Below are 14,907 nucleotides of genomic sequence, written 5' to 3' on the forward strand. Positions count from 1 at the left end.
TCATAGCCTACGCCAAGTACTACACGATGCACACACTGTCATCATTACACCGTGCAGGAGGAATAAACTACTTTAATAACATCACTAGAGTAGCACATAGATATATTGTGATACAAAACACATTGCAATCATAAAGGGATATAAATAAGCACTTCACTATGCCATTCATAACAGTGAATAAGTATTCTGTGAAATATAGCCTAAGAGACCCACACGGTGCACACACTCGTCACCTTTACACACGTGGGACAAGGAGTCTCCGGAGATCACATAAGTAAAACCCACTTGACTAGCATAATGACATCTAGATTACAAGCATCATCATATGAATCTCAATCATGTAAGGCAGCTCATGAGATTATTGTATTGAAGTACATAGGAGAGAGATTAACCACATAGCTACCGGTACAGCCCCGAGCCTCGATGGAGAACTACTCCCTCCTCATGGGAGACAAGCAGCGTTGATGAAGATGGCGGTGGTGTCGATGGAGAAGCCTTCCGGGGCACTTCCCCGTCCGGCGGCGTGCCGGAACAGAGACTCCTGTCCCCCAGATCTTGGCTTCGCGATGGCGGCGGCTCTGGAAGGTTTCTCGTACCGTGGCTTTTTCGTATCGAAGTTTTAGGTCAGGGACCTTTATATAGGCGAAGAGGCGGAGTCGGAAGGTCAACGAGGCGACGACACAACAGGGGGGCGCGGGCCCCCCTTGGCCGCGCCAGGGTGTCATATGGTGGGCCTGTGGCCCCCCTCTGGCGACTCTCGGGTGTTCTGGAAGCTTCGTGGAAAAATAGGATGCTGGGCGTTGATTTCGTCCGATTCCGAGAATATTTCCTTACTAGGATTTCTGAAACCAAAAATAGCAGAAAACAACAACTGGCCCTTCGGCATCTCGTCAATAGGTTAGTTCCGGAAAACGCATAAATATGACATAAGTATGCATAAAACATGTAGATATCATCAATAATGTGGCATGGAACATAAGAAATTATCGATACGTCGGAGACGTATCACTGGACAATTGACTGAATACCGACCATACATGACATGGCAAGATGATTACTGTGAGATTTGTTTGGGCATTACAACATGATACATAGACCGTAATCCAACTGCTTCTATGACTAATAATCCACCTTCCGGTTATCGTCTGAACCCCTTCCAGTATTAAGTTGCAAGGAACAGATTATCGCATTAAGCAATGTGTGTAAAGTAAACAATAGAATTACCCTCGGATAAAACATTGTTGTTTCTCCCTAGTAGTACAACATATCTACAATCTTAGAAGTTAGTGTCACTCTTCCAGAAAACTAGAGACATGAACCTACTATCGAGCATAAATACTCCCTCTTGGAGTCACAATCATTTACTTGGCCAGAGTATCTACTAGCAATGGAGAGCATGCAAGATCACAAATAACATATGACAAGTATATATAATTGATCTCAACATAGTATTCAATATTCATCGGATCCCAGCAAACGCAACATGTAGGATGATCTTGATCATGTAGGGTGATACGTCTCCAACGTATCTATAATTTCTTATGTTCCATGCTAGTTTTATGACAATACCTACATGTTTTACTCATACTTTATAGGGATTTCTATTTTCGTGCCCTCGGGTCCTTAGTTGTGCTCAGTTTTCCCCAGCCCCTTAGTTTTTCCTCAGTTTTCCCCAAGACCTTGTCTGAAACCCGCAGAAGGAGCTCGGACGGAAGAAATCCCGTTTAGTTGACGTTGGTTGGTGCTGGCAAGTGGGGCCGCTGTTGGTGCCCCGCAGTGGACACGTCTTCACTTATCCAGATCATCGTGGGACCCACAACTTGTCCACGTTAGTGCGCCGGACCCACAGCTTACCCAGGTGACCGTTGCAAAATGGGAGCCCGAGCCAGCCCGTGCCCGTGCCATTGCTTCCCCTTTCTTTCCCCGCACCCCATTGTTCTTCTTCTCCGCCAGCGGCAGCCCTTCTCCGGCAGGCGGGTGATGTCTAGTTTCTCTTCGACCTCCCGTTCTTCATGGCCGCAGTATGGACCCGTGCCTTTGACAAGATGCCCCGACCGCCCACGCCGAGAGCCTCCGAAGCGGTCAATCCGTAAGACGGACGACAATGGCAACCGTGGACGTGAGTTCCTTGCATGCGAGAGCTTGCCATATAGAGAGGGGGATAAGGTTAGATCTCGCTCCAATTTCTCTCGTTTTCTCTCTATTTTCTTGCTATTCCCTCGAATTTGGGATTTAGGGTTCCCGTTGTTGTTTTCAGATCCCGAAGAAATGCAGGCATTTCGAGTGGATCGATGTGTACGTTCGGAGGCTTCAATTGCAGGAATCAATTGGCGCTATTGGGGAGCGCAATTTGGGAGGGGGGACTTGCTGTAGAGAAGGCGGCGGAGAGAGGAGCCGTTCCGATTATGCCTAATGCTCCCAATGTAGGACTGGAGGAAGTGAAGGGACAACTGAAGAAAATGAACAAGCAGTTAAGGCAGCTGATCGAGTTGAAGAAGCAAGCTAATCTGATGGCTGGTTGTTTTTTCTGTTGTATAATTGCGATCGGATTCTTATCATTGCTCACCGGGCGCTAGAAGTTGTTACAAGGGATACCTTGTTACAAATTCATTATTCAGTTACATGTACTTGTAGTTGTTTTCATAGTTAGTGTGTGCATTCACCGAAATTACCAACTATATTGGAATGCTAAAAAAAGTTGATAATTATACCACTTTTGGGCCGTTTCAAATTACTAAAACGCCAAAACTATATGGGATCCCCTAAAAGAAAAAGGAAAGCGAAAGATAGTTGATAATTGTTAGAGGGGTGACAATAATGCATTCACCGAAATCCGCAAATATGTATGCCTCATGTTTATACCGAAATTATACCACTTTTGGGCCGTTTCAAATTACCGAAACTATATGCCAAAACTATATCCCCTAAAAGAAAAAGGAAAGCGAAAGATGGTTGATAATTGTTAGAGCGGTGACAATAATGCATTCACCGAAATCCGCAAATATGTATGCCTCATGTTTATACCGAAATTATACCACTTTTGGGCCGTTTCAAATTACCGAAACTATATGCCAAAACTATATCCCCTAAAAGAAAAAGGAAAGCAAAAGATGGTTGATAATTGTTAGAGCGGTGACAATAATGCATTCACCGAAATCCGCAAATATGTATGCCTCATGTTTATACCGAAATTATACCACTTTTGGGCCGTTTCAAATTACCGAAACTATATGCCAAAACTATATCCCCTAAAAGAAAAAGGAAAGCGAAAGATAGTTGATAATTGTTAGAGGGGTGACAATAATGCATCCACCGACAGAGAGAGAGAGAGGGGTGGCCACGAAGAGAGAGAGAGAGGGGTGGCCACGAAGACACGGGGAGGGGTATACTGCACGTTAGATCAGTTGATCAACGGTTCGTGGAGTCGATCCGTGTGACAACGACTCAACCAATCAGGATAAGTTTGGGCTTCTGAGAGCATTTGTGACAGAACTTGAGGGCAAAACTAAGTAGTACTAACAATCCAAGGGCACATAAATAGTAAATAGACTAAGGGATTCAAACAAAAAGAATTACAAAATGAAAAATGCGTGTTTTGTACAATATAATTCATATTGGGCTACATCAAATTATTTGCAATTCAAATATACATGAGTGTGACAATTATGGCATCATTTAGACAAACTATGTTTTTGGGGAAGATGTTTTGCAAAGGGGTTTGAGTGGAAAACCATGCATCTTCATAGCTACACTAGTGATTCCGAGAAGTGGCAATTTGTGGTAAAACTTGATTTATATATGTTTGTTAAGGTTTTCTTGGTGGCAAGGTTGCGTAGGAAGACTCCATGAGTAGGTGCCACTATGTTTTTATTTTTTTGAATTTTTTTGCGCATGAAATGCCTCAATTAGATATGTTGATCTCATTTGTTGACTCTCTGTTGACTAGCTACTTGAGGGTAAAACTGAGTATATTGCACTTGCCAGTCTAAGTACTCGAGGGGAAAACTGAGTACACATAAAATTTCTGTATAAGGCCCGAGGTTATAACTGAGTACACCAAACGTCCCAGGGTTAGACTCGTGTCGCGGTGCACGCTGCAGCCGTGCATAGCGGACGCGTGTTGCGGTACACGCCACCTTCGTCTTTATAGAGCCCTTTTCCTCTCCCTCGACGCACGTTCTCACTGCAACCGCCTCTCCTGTTCCATCATCTTCTCCACAACCGAAGAAAAACCCCGAAGAAAACCGCCGGCGATGGAGAAGAATGAGATGCCCATTGTCGGCGCATCAGCCGCCGGCGCATCGGCCGCTGCCCCCGTCCAGGCCCCTGTCGCTGCTTCCAACATAGCAGCCGGCGCATCAGCCGCCGGCGCATCGGCCGCTGCCCCCATCCAGGCCCCTGTCGCTGCTTCCAACGTAGCAGCCGGCGCATCAGCCGCCGGCGCATCGGCCGCCGCCACCGTCCAGGCCCCCATCGCTTGAGACCCGTACGAACCAGTGCCGTACGACGCGCCGGAGAACCCCTACGACACCAGCATCGTCGACGACGAGCCGGAGTTAACCCTTTGCTCCCTTGTTCTTATCCCATTTCAATCCTTTTGTGTTAGATCTAGCGTTATTAGGGTTCGTCTGTTCCTAGTTCAATCCATTTGTGTTAGATCTAGCGTTATTAGGGTGCGTCTGTTCCTAGTTCAATCCTTTTGTGTTAGATCTTGCGTTATTAGTGCTTGTGATTTGCTTTTGTTTAAGATTTGTGCCAATGATGATGAATATTTGGGCACAAATTGATTCGAGGTTTGGTCAAGTAAACAATTGGTGTGTTCAAATTTGTTGTGCATGATCTTTGGTTTACTCACTCAAATCCCGGATATAAGTGTGTCCAATGTAACCGAGGCTACCTCTTTTTTCGAGCCCATATTATCATGCATGATCTTTGTTCACTCTGTTCCATCATCGTTGCAATTGACTCCGTGTTTTTTGCACGATCTTTGGTGCTACGTGACAGGTGCAGAGCAGCGACATCGACAGCGACGACGAGTCCTTCCACACCAAGACTCGTCACGTCCTCAGGAGGCTCCAGTCAGGCCATTACGATGGCCCCTTTGCTCGAGGCATTTACAAGTGCCCCTTCTGCAACAGGAAGCTCCGCGCCACCGACTTCAACTGCCTGGTGAACCATGCTGAATCCATTGGCAGATGCGGCGCTAGAGTTGGAACGACGGTGAACGTGCATGCGTTCATGGCCAAACACAAAGCACTTGGGATTCACTTGCGCAACCTCCAGGCGAGTCACGGGCGCAACCCGGAGGCGTTGAACATGCCTCATCGCACTCTCGTATGTGACTCGCTCTATCCGTAGAGCAGCTTAAATTCATGTAAAATGTAGCTTATGTTGTAGGGTTCTATCGGTACTACTCGTTGGATCTGTCGTGAATATATCTATGCTATGTTGGCTGCTGTATGCAGCTTATCCTATATTTTTTCTGGATTTTTGCCCTAGATTTCCTACCTGATTGGGTAAAAACGAAGGCATAAAGAAATGAATATCGTTAAAAAACAGAAGGAGAAGCTGCTCTAAATTTGCTACCAATTTGGGATATCAAATATGAATGAGATCGAGCGAGAGAGAGGAAAAAGGTACATTGAAAACTGCTAATCTGGGCGAAAGAGACAGAAACCACTCGTGCCCACGTCCCGGACCCACACGGCTCCACACGCTACGGCTCCACACGCTACGGCCCCACACGCTACGGCCACACAAACATGGTCTCGTCCGGTCCCACGCGGTTCTTTCCTACCAGCCCCACACGACGCGGCCCCACAAACGACACGACCCCACTCGTCAGCACGGAACGGCCAACTTAACGGATTCCTTCCGTCCGAGCTCCTTCTGCGGGTTTCGGACAAGGTCTTGGGGAAAACTGAGGAAAAACTAAGGAGCTGGGGAAAACTGAGCACAACTAAGGACCCGAGGGCACGAAAATAGAAATCCCTACTTTATAATGTTTTTATGCATTTTCCGGGACTAACCTATTAACAAGATGCCGAAGCGCCAGTTCCTGTTTTCTGCTGTTTTTGGTTTCAGAAATTCTACACAAGAAATATTCTCGGAATTGGACGAAACAAAAGCCCACGACCCTATTTTCCACAGAGTGTTCCAGAAGTCCGAAGAAGAGTCGAGGAAGGCCAGCAGGGGGGCAACCCCATAGGGCGGCGCGGCCCCACCTCCAGGCGCGCCGAGGTGTGGGGAGCCCACCTCGGGACTCCCCCGACGCTGCCTCTTCGCCTATATATTCCTTCGTATCGGAAAACCCTAGCACCGAGAGCCAAAATACGAGAAAAGTTCAAGAGACGCCGCCGCCGTCAACCCCATCTCGGGGGTTCTGAAGATCACCTCCGGCACCCTGCCGGAGAGGAGAATCATCAGCGGAGGGCTCTACATCACCATGCCCGCCTCCGGACTGATGCGTGAGTAGTTCATCCTTGGACTATGGGTCCATAGCAGTAGCTAGATGGTTGTCTTCTCCTATTATGCCATCATGTTTAGATCTTGTGAGCTGCCTATCATGATCAAGATCATCTATTTGTAATGCTACATGTTGTGTTTGTTGGGATCCGATGAATATGGAATACTATGTCAAGTTGATTATCGATCTATCATATATGTGTTGTTTATGATCTTGCATGCTCTCTGTTGCTAGTAGAGGCTCTGGCCAAGTTGATACTTGTAACTCAAAGAGGGGGTATTTATGCTAGATAGTGGGTTCATGCCTCCATTGAATCTGGGACAGTGACAGAAAGTTCTAAGGTTGTAGATGTGCTGTTGCCACTAGAGATAAAACATCAATGCTTTGTCTAAAGATATTTGTATTGTTTACATTACGTACAATACTTAATGCAATTGTCTGTTGTTTGCAACTTAATACTGGAAGGGGTGCGGATGCTAACCCGAAGGTGGACTTTTTAGGCATAGATGCATGCTGGATGGCGGTCTATGTTCTTTGTCGTAATGCCCTAAGTAAATCTCATAGTAATCATCATGATATGTATGTGCATTGTTATGCCCTCTCTATTTGTCAATTGCCCAACTGTAATTTGTTCACCCAACATGTTATTTATTATATTATTAAAACAACAAACAATAAATGGCTCAGATATCAGCATAAAAAATGAACGTCTTAGATTTTAAAAAAACGTTTTGGAGTTGTGGTTACGGGAGGAGGAATATATGGAACGGATGGAAACCATGTGCATGGAAGTCCAGGACCGAACGCTATAAACCAAAGAGGTCAAAAAAGAACGCTATAAACAAAAGCCCATAGTCGACACGACCCGATACACAATGAGAAGTAGTAGTACTAGATAGACTCAAAAAAAAAAAAAGTAGTAGTACTAGACTCCTTCTAAGATACGTACCATATCACAGCAAAAAAAAAGATACGTACCATATATGCATCTCACATTAGGTGCAGATTAGAAAGACGATCACAGCAAAAAAAAGATACGTACCATATATGCATCTCACATTAGGTGCAGATTAGAAAGACGGGAAAACGTCCTCTTTCCTCGAAACAGGAGCGGCCGTTGTCTTTATCGGATACTGCAGGCGGCCGGTGGCCGGGCGAGTGGTTCTCCAGCGATCCAGCAGCCTTCGTCCTTAGGGGACACCACTGGTGGCCGGGCCGTTGGTTCTCCAGGAGCCGCCGTTTCTTCTCCATCTATCATAGATGATCTATGCACATCTCAAGATTCTGCCGACCATCGGCCTCGATAGCACGACCAGTCGCCGGTCGCCAGGCCCTTATCGTCCTTTATACAGCGCTACGGGTTTCAAATTAACGAAGATTGCCTTTCCTTTTCCTGAGACCTATTTCTCTTGCAGGTGAAACATCTATTGTTTCATGATGATCACCACGCACTGAAAAAACATGAAGTGAATCAAGTGGATTGGTTAGTAGTATCTCTGCCATCTGCTTTCATATTTGCTCTTTCCTTCAGGTTTTCAGTTTGCTAAAGTTTGTCGATCTAGGGCGAGAAATTGTTCCTCTGATTACAATATGAGTACAGACTACATACAATTGATTTGCAAAATTATCTTATTTTTTGGTAGATTAACATGAAACTTAATTGGGTGTTCAGCAACAACGTGTGCATATATGCTATGAACAGATTGCATATATGATGGTGTTGCCTACAAGTGAAAGATCCGAATCCGTTGCTGATCAGTTATGTTTCTAGGAGATATAAGGATTCCTTCAAGTTAACCAGCAGCGGCCGAGTCTGAATTCGTTGACAGATGCTAAATGCTTCCCAAACGCTCAGAAGAATTCATGATATATATTTTTCGTGCAGAATGAGAGTTGTGCATACATTGCTTGCCATAGCCATGATTTATTGAGACACAAGTATCTGCATTTATAGAAGGGTTGTCATTAGAGTTCACAACATTATGCCTACGACACAGAAGAGTGAATGATCAAAATATTCTGGGAGGAGGAGTTCGATTCCAGGTATGTGGAATCCAGGACATGAAGATTGATCTCCATACAAGAAAAAAAGATTAATCCTATTTATATACGTTATTGAGACAGTAGCTGAATGTAAGTTATTTCTAATCCATTAAGGCTCCTTTGGCCCTTGCTAACTATAGTGCATAACACAATACTCCTTTGGGTGGTATGTATTCATTTTTTCAGCTGCGACCCATAAACCTCTCATATGCTCCACTTCGCAACCTCCCTAATTTCCTTTATTATATTTTATCAAGATGCCATCTAAAATATATGCATTGTTGCCTAAGTATCAGTACTTTTGATTTTATCTCTTTTTAAACAGGTAGTCCGGGTTGTGTTATCTAAATACGATTAGGATTACTAATTTTGATGATGTTTCTGGGCAACTGTGCCCAATCCTGCATGGCATCTTCAGTAGTTGTTGCTGAGCATGGCTAATCTAAACGTGGATGAATTCAAGTGCTCCAGTATAGGTTTGTCGACTCCAACTATCATCATATACTACCAGTCATGCTAAGGATGAGATCGGCCTATGTTGCATGTGGTCATGACGGTTCGTCACGTCGGCCGATACCGACATGCAAGTTCTAACCGTCAATGCTCGCAGAATGCATCACCCGTGCATAGGGATGAGCTGATTTATGCAGGTTATGTCGATGCTCCACTCAGATACCAGTTGCAGATTTCGACCATCTCACAAAGCTGCAGCTTGCACGAGAACCTACATGTTTTTTCAACATAGTACGTTTCTTCTATGACCTTCATATATCTCATATTCGAACATTGGTTCATATTTGCGGACAATTCAGCACCATCTACTGAAGTTAATTATCTCCGATGACACTGCCAAATCGTTTGATGAATAAATGAAATATCTTCAAAGTTTGCACTGGTTAAAATAAAAAAGTGTATCTTGAGCTGGTGTAGATGTGTGGATCTACTCGAAATTTTAGTATGCATCTTAGACAAATAGACCATTCATCGGCTTCAGGGGAATGTTATATTAGTACCATGTATTTTCTTCATAAAGATTATTCCCAGTCAAAGGCCTTATCCTTTGTACACCATCCAGGCTGAAATAGGGATGGACCAACATATTCATATGGTTAGTTTTTTTGCAAAAAATAAGAGCTATAGTTGTTGATAAAAAAATCAAAGACTATTGATTTCACTTGGTTGCAGGAAAAAGCACTATTTTTTAATTGTTATGCTCATGCAAAAGGAATGGTTATATTGGAAACATATTTAATAGGATGTTTTTAAGAAATAACTCCAGCGTTAGACAATTTTCGTCACCATCATAGAACACTATAATAGAACATTACAGGAGCTGACACAACAGTGGCAATTAACTTAGCACATGTCACATTTCAGATTCATGTAATAGTCCCCGTTGTGTAGAAAAAATATTGATTGTAAAGATTTCTACAATAGTGGCAATTAACTTCGCACATATCACTTTGCAAAAGAATCTAGCCGCGCGGATGCGCGGGCCACCCTGCTAGTTTATCTTATTGGAGAGACACCACTAGTGAACTGTGGACCCCGGTCCATTCTTTTACATCTGAAATACAACCTACTGCAATCATTGTTCTATTTTGTTTTCTGCAAGCAAACATAATTCTCCACACCATACGTTTAATCCTTTGTTTTCAGCAAGCCGGTGAGATTGACAACCTCACTGTTAAGTTGGGGCAAAGTATTTTTATTGTGTTGTGCAGGTTCCACGTTGGCGCCGGAATCCCTGGTGTTGCGCCGCATTACACTCCTTCACCAACAACCTTCACGTGGCCTTCATCTCCTACTGGTTCGATAACCTTGGTTTCTTACTGAGGGAAAACTCGCTGTTGTACTCATCATACCTTCCTCTTGGGGTTCCCAACGGACGTGTGCTTTACCGTCACAAGCATAGGGCAGCTCACAATATCTAAACATGAGGCACAAATTAGAGAAGACAACCATCTAGCTATTGCTATGGACCCATAATCCAGGGATGAACTACTCACGCATCACTTCGGAGGCGGGCATGGCGATGTAGATACCTCCGGCGATGATCTCCCCCTCCGGCAGGGTGCCGGGAAGAGCTTCAGAACCCTCCCGAGCTAGGGTCTGCGATGGCGGCCACGACGGAACTTTTCGTCGATGGAGGCTCATGTGTTTAGGCTTTTCCCGAGATCGTGAATAAATAGGTGGAAGGGCGAGGTCGGTGGAGGCCAGGGTGGCCCACACCACCCCTTGGCGCGGGCCCAGGCCAGGCCGTGCCAAGGCATGGTCTGGCCGCCCTGCGCCTCTTCTTCGTCCCCCCTCTGGACTATGTCTTCGTTACGGAAAAATATTGATTTCGGCTTTTGTTTCATCCAATTCCGAGAATATTTCCTATACAACTTTTATGAAATACAAAACAACAGAAAACAGGGAACTGGCACTGTGGCATCTTGTTAATAGGTTAGTGCCAGAGAATGTACAAAAGTGTAACGAAGTGTAAGCAAAACATATATAAATTGGTGTAAAACAAGCATGGAGCATCAAAAATTATGGATACGTTTGCAACGTATCAGCATCCCCAAACTTAACTTCTGCTCGTCCTCGAGTAGGTAAGTGATAACAAAATATTTTTTGAGCTGACATGAAGCCAACATAATCTTGATCAAGTTATTGTAAAGCATTGTAAGCTGGGATCAAAGTACTCTAAACATAGGCATGCTAGAAACAATTCTAACTATAGAACTTAGCAACTATGTTATAACATGAGAAGTAACTCAAACAAAGGATCATGAATATTTATGCATTGAAAGCAACTATTTATTTATGTGCATAGAGAAAACATAGCAAAGTGGTACACAACATGTCCTTTATGAAGTAGCAAAACATAAATGCTAGGACACCTTTAAAGTTTAAAGGGTGACTAGATACAAGTAATTTAAGAACAAGCAATAGCATAATCATGAATCAATCAATAATAATTTTGGGACTATGCACATTGCACTAAGAATGACAACTATGCTCTCTTAATTGGTTCATAAGTAGAAGATGGAGACTCAACATAAAATTAAAAGAAAGACTCTTTGCAGAGAAAGCAAGATTAACAAGTTTATATACCTTCTAAAAAGTATGGTACTCATTAACTGTGAGCTCTCATTACCCCTATCATGAGAATTTTGAATGGTTAAAGTTAATGTGAGGGCAAATATGAGTTATATGCTTGACAAATCACAAGTTGAAAATCCCCTGCCCCTTGAATGCGAGTACCTAAACCTCATGCTACTCAACTTAGGTCCCAAATCAGTTCTTGTCATTGTAAGTATACATGTATCATCGAGAATGCCAACAGGGTACCTCCTGACAAGGTATTAACTTTTCAATGCCTACAAGTTGTAGACTAGGGTTTCGCAGAAAGTAGAGGGCAAGTAGATCTCGAAGGTTTCAGCCGAAAAGGTGCTCGACTGCTAAAAACTAGGGTTGGTGTTAACAATGATTCGATCCTCTCTTTCTCCCTCGGCTCCCCTTTACATAGGTGGTGGAGCCAAGGGTTTCGTATCGTACAAGTTTACAATGTTTGGAAGGTTTACACGAGTCCTCATCGTATTACATCAAGACTTCCTAATACATCTATTTTCTATATCAATACTTATTGGGCTTCCGAGCTTCAAATACTTCGGGTCGTGGTCCTTCAATTATCCCCAGGTACGTTATTCGGCAGGCCCATCAGGGATGCCTATGTCACCTCCTGTCCCATGATATGGAAGTACTCCTGCATAGGAGCAATCCCATGCCAAAATGACAAGACAAACAAACAATGAGCATCTCAGCAATCTTTTTATTAACTATGGGTATAGCTTTTTTATTGAAGATGCTTCATAGAATGCTCACTGTGGTTCGCTGTAAATTTCCACCATGAATGATTCATGGCTTAAATTGGCGGCCCAGACGTTTCTCTAACACATATACAAACTCCATGGACTTACAAGTTTCCATTTTATTTCGCACCGTTAGGCATCTATAAACAAAAGAACATGACATCAACTAAATAGGAATAAGTGCAATGTTGAAATCCCCATGAAAGCATGGTTGTGCTAACTCCCAACTCGCAATTTGCAAACATATAAACTTCATAAGATAGTCACAATGGCTCAAGTTTATTAAATGCAACAAAGTAAATGCGCCATCAAGTTCGTGAGAGCTTTATTAACTATTTTTCTCATGCTAAAATTTAATTTGGAAGATAAATAGAAACATGATGAATATACTTGGAATAGCAATAATACTAGTAGGTAGATATGGTGGACACGATTGGCAAACTTTGGTTATTAGTAGTTGGATGCACGAGTAGAGTTCATACTCAGTACAGGCGAGGGCTAGCAAACAGTCTGGGAGCAACAACTAAGAGAGCAATAATGACCATAATCATGCATAGCGACAAAACATTATTAATCAAAGCATAAAGTGATATTACAAGTCAAAAACTAAATGATTATAGAGGCTTTATTTGATTGGTTATAGTCATAACATGGTATAAACATGTGTCAAGTCAACCCAATAAGATATCAAAGGAGAATACCACAATATTAGAGCATCTCCAACATGCACGGCAAAAGGCGCGCGCGCTAAATAAACTGCCGATTTAGCGTGTGCGGGAGCCCGCGTGAACCTCCAACGGGCGCGCGAAAATGCCGCGCGCGCTAAAAGTTTTGCCGTCGCACCATCCTGCGCGCCAAACTTGCCGCGTCGACTGCCGCACGCACTATAAGACGCCACGCCCGTGCACCCAACTGTCCGGAAGATTCACATTCCCCCTCGCGTTGTTCCCCCGCTCCCGCCTCGCTCTGCCTCCCACCTCGCTTCCGCGGCGCCGCCCCGCCTCGCGACGAGATGCTGCCCCCCCCCCGTCGCTCGACCTCCGGCTACCGCGGCATCCGCGCGCGGCCGAGCGGCACGTTCTACGCCGAGATCCGCATCTGCGATGAGCGCATCGGGCTCGGGATGTTCGAGACAACGAACGAGGTGGCACGCGCCTACGGCGCGGTCGCCTGGCGCCTCGGCCGCTCCCGCCGAACGATGAACTTCCACGATATGTGGACGCGGGAGCAGGCGGACGCGGGAGCACCGCCGCCTCCGGCCGTCACGTGCGAGCAGCAGCAGCGCCAGCGCGAGCTCGAGCAGCGGCTCGTCATTGCAGAGCGCGAAGAGCGCCTCCGCCTCGAGTGGGTGCGCCAGTTCCCGGAGGATGTCGCCGCGATGGAGGCCTTGTACGTGAAGAAGGAAGAGGAGAAGGCGGCGGAGAAGGCGGAAAAGAGGGGGAACGCGAGGAGCGGAGAGCGAAGTCGATGGCGAGGAATAAGGAGATGGAGGAGAAGGCCGCGAGGAAGGCGGAGGAGAAGAAAAACGGTGCCGGCCCGTCGACGATCGTCCTCTCCTCCTCCTCCTCCTCCTTCTCCTCCTTCGAGTGGACATCCACTCCGGTGTCGTCGATGACTCCGGGCTCGATGGATTTCGACTGGGATTCTGAGTAATTTAGGATAGTTTCGAAATAAGTGGTTGTAGCGTCGAAGTTTGCAATATATTTTGTATTTCCAATTAAGTTTTCATGTTTCGTTCGATCTATTCCGTACGCAAGATATGATCAAAATGTTGTTTGCACTGCGTTGCGCGCTGCATAATGGAGCACCCGACAAAGGAACTTTCTTAGCACCCGAGCACGCACTGCATAATAGAGCGTCCGACGGGGGAAAATTAAGCGCAGCGCGCGATAAGCGTTTACAGCGCGGTTGCAGCGACATATAGCGCGCCGAATTTTAGTGCGCCTGTTGGAGATGCTCTTATGCTTTGTATGATGGAAACAACACATGATTCTTTCAATAGCACATTATGCACTCTCAACTATTTGAGACAATTCATGCTACAACAATAAATACTAAGCATATGACAAGAATAACATCCAACATGTCATGCCAAAGTCTATGCCACAGTCTAGACTTGCTTCCTTTTGTATCACTATAGGCATGACACATTTTACTCGTCTCCAACACCAATCAACTTATTTGAAATAACTCTCATAGATGAATATCAATATGGACCTGAGAGATAATCATACATAAATAAAGAATACTAACGAGTTCTGAACATAAGTCGAGTGAAAGAGCAACAGCTAAACGCGGTACTAGCAAACTAGAACACTTGCAGAACAATAAGAGCGAAAACTAGAGCATTCTATGCAATTAAAATGAAGCGTGTCTTTCTTCAAAACAAATATGCTAGGATCCAACCATATGCTACAGCAAACAAAACAAAACAAAAAACTAAAAACAAAAATAAAGACGCTCCAAGAACAACACATGCGTATGAAGCAATAAAAATATAGCTCATAGAAAGATGACCTGATACTTTGTTGATGAAGA

Source organism: Lolium rigidum, chromosome 3 (genome assembly GCF_022539505.1).
Source record: "Lolium rigidum isolate FL_2022 chromosome 3, APGP_CSIRO_Lrig_0.1, whole genome shotgun sequence".
NCBI lineage: Eukaryota > Viridiplantae > Streptophyta > Magnoliopsida > Poales > Poaceae > Lolium > Lolium rigidum.